Source organism: Alosa alosa, chromosome 7 (genome assembly GCF_017589495.1).
Source record: "Alosa alosa isolate M-15738 ecotype Scorff River chromosome 7, AALO_Geno_1.1, whole genome shotgun sequence".
NCBI classification, from domain to species: Eukaryota; Metazoa; Chordata; class Actinopteri; order Clupeiformes; family Clupeidae; genus Alosa; species Alosa alosa.
The window spans coordinates 33,245,940-33,249,393 of record NC_063195.1 but is presented as its reverse complement, the minus strand read 5'-3'; positions in this window follow the sequence as shown (position 1 = coordinate 33,249,393).

Below are 3,454 nucleotides of genomic sequence, written 5' to 3'. Positions count from 1 at the left end.
TGTACATTTCCCCTCACCGATAAAAAGCTTGTTATTGAGCCGGATACTAATCATGGTGTTGGCTAATAATCCCCGGCTATTTCTGCCCACGTCACACCCACCATCGCCGCGGCGCTGCCTAATCACCCCCTGCCGAGCTCTGTCGGCATGGCTGGAGGCCACTCTTAACATTTCAGCCAGACCCCCAATCACTCTCGCTCTCTCCTCCCTACACTTTCTCCTTCACTCTCTCTCTCTCTCCTTCTCTCTCTCTCTCTCTCTCTCTGTCTGTCTCCCACTCCCACTGTGCCTGTGACACTGAGCATGAGGCTCCATGGCACTCATAGCTACAGGGGCTGGGAGTGGTGGTGCACTTGGGTGGCAAGTAGAGCAGATGGGCGTTTCTCTTAGTTTCCTTTTTATTTGTCTGGAGCTAGTCTTCTAACTCTACAGTCCTCTAACTCTACAGTCCTCTAACCTTAACTCTGAGTACAGTCCACTAACTCTACAGTTTTATAACTCTATAGTCTTCTAACTCTACAGTTTTCTAATTCTACAGTTTTCTAACTCTATAGTCTTCTAAAGGCCCATTCACACCAAGAACGATAATGATAACTATAAACTATAAATATTTAACTATAAATAAATATCGTTCTTGTTAATATGAATGACGACGTTCACACATAAACTATAACGATAACGACATGAAGAACGATATCGTTGGGGATCACTTTCAGAGTGATTTTCAGAACGATAAAAAGCTAATAGCCAATCAGAACCCATCACATTTTAACTGTCACATTCATTAACACAAGGAGAGACTTGTTTATCGTTGTTCAGAGTGAACGCTTTTATCGTTATGGTTATAGTTATCGTTATCGTTATCGTTCTTGGTGTGAATAGGCCTTAACTCTACAGTTTTCTAACACAGTCTTCTAACTCTATCTTCTCACTCTGCAGTCCTCTAACCGTAACTCTGAGTTTCTGTCTCCCTCAATTTAAGTGAAATTGCAGGGTAAGGTCATTGTCACACTGATCATAGTGACATCATTGTGTCACATTGACAAACAGGTCCTTCAGCAGCAATCTACTAATACGTCAGCGCTTCTAGAATAAATGCTTTTCATTTGATGTTAAAAACAAAATATGATTACAGAGTAAACTAATTACCGGTACACTGAATGGGCTTTATCATTGGACACTGAAGAAACATGTTCACATTGGACCCCAAATCCATCTTTCGAATTATAAGTCAGCTAATGTAATTTATTCTCCAAGCCCATAGTCCACTTGCATGTAAGTGGAGCTGTGAGAGTGGGATTTCACCAGGGCAAGTACACGTCTTTCCTGAGAAATTGATTTAATATGGAGCTGAAAGAGAGCAAACGTCAAGAGGAATCACAAATAAGCCCAAAGCACTGTCAATAGTCCCAATAATTAACCTTTGAAGAGGATCAGACCGGGCTGAGTCTGCATCAAAGTACTGAGAGATAGAGAGAAAGAGAGAGAGAGAAAGAGAGAGAGAGAGAGGAATTGCATGAGAGTGTGCATTTGTATGAGGGGGTGGGAAATAAAGCAGAATTTTCCACAGTGAGTCATCGGTGCCCGTGGCCATTGTTCAATAGTCATGAGTCCTACCTGCTACTGATGAACCCTGAGCACTGAGATTCCCTCCAGGTGAAGCTGGTGAGTCACAAGGACGCCAGTGCCTTTATGGTCACTCCGTTTCCAGATGAGCTATCCTGACGCACAGAGCAAAGTCTCCATGGAGAAACCTGCACTGATTACTCTCACCCCGCACTACTCTCTCTCTCTCTCTCTCTCTCTCAGTCTCTCTCTGTCTTTCTCCCCGACTCGACACAGTGAAACAACCACTGCTATCCTCTTTGTCTGGTTGATAAATAGCCATTGCCGTTATGATTTATACATCATTCATACATGTTAAGATAATATGGTAACCTGTGGTAGGCATAGATTTTCAGCAAATCTAAACACTTCATAAGATATTATATCATAAATTTATCAAATAAGATTTTTTTATCTTATCAGGCTGAAGAATCCTTCAGACAGAATGTTTTCCACAAGCAGAGCAGATAAGACTACTGCCAAAGCAAATCAACCAAATACTAAGAACCAGCAAGCTCAACAAGCACCCAGATTTCTTGATAATGATCCATTCTGGCGTTTGAACAAAGCTCACTATCTTATTGCATATTTCCAGTAAACATGTGCAATACATTGAGGGGGAAAACAAGGGTAATTCCGGGCTATAGGCAGCACTGACCATTCCAAAGAACTTTCGGCTTCCTGGAAGAGAACACCTCGCTTCTCTAGAAAGCAGCCCTCTTGAGAAAAAAATAAATACATATAAACACATTTTCAGCTGAGTGGTGCTCGTCATCATGTCCACCATCTTGTCAGTTTTGTGTTGTGCTGTGTCAGGGGCTTTACCTGTGTTAAAACACCATGCCCCATGCCTATGCTGACCAAGACTGATATCAGCAGCAGGGGTTAGGTCATCAACACAGAAACAGAAACAAGGTTGACTCATTTGAACAAGTGGCTGGGTATCAATCAGAGGAGGACTGGCGTCAAAAGGAAACCTTACTGCAGTAAAATGGCTACACATTATGTATGAACATATGAGTGAATAAGCATGACGTAGTCTTCATTACAGCACTTTTCCTTCAGGTACATTTAGATTTAATTCCACTTAAGAAAGAAAATCACCATACTGTCCAAAATGCCCATGACTAGATGTCTGAGGTCATTCAGAAAAGTTCATATAAGGCTCTTCCTCTTCTCTCACTTTGACAGTGCTGTGGTTGTAATTCACTGGAAAAAAATTAACCAAAAAATCTGTTCCCCATACCCAGTCCAAGATTATATTACAGATATAATTTTAATGTGAACACTTAATTCCTCACTCCTACTATCATGAGTCATGAAAGTCTTTTACAAAGAATTTTAGGATTCACTTGAACTTGAACTTTACTCATGGTTTGAGATTTCATTTATGAGAATTCACTTCATGAGTGTCTACTTTATAGTGATTTCCTTTACAAACCTCATACTCCTGCATTTTCCCTGTTGACATCAACTACTGCTCAAGAATCACAAAATCAGTGAATGTGAATGCATGACTCCTGTCAACCAATTAAAATTGTAATTATCAATACTCTTTTCAGTAGTGTTTCAATGTGTGTTACATGCAATCATTGTGATAACATCAGCATCTCAAACACAACAATCTCACAAAACCTCACCAAACAAATAACCTGTCTCTAACTGGCGTTTCTCTCACTGGATTTAGAAAGTATTTTAGTTGCTATAGCCTAAAATGAACCAGCCAAAAATATAAAAACAAACTGTAAGAAATGTTATAACAAGCTTTCTTTAGCAGTTATAGAGAGAGTGTTTCTCGAAGTGACTGGAATTTCTCAGCCGAACGAATGCTGTGAGTGCGCATGGATGG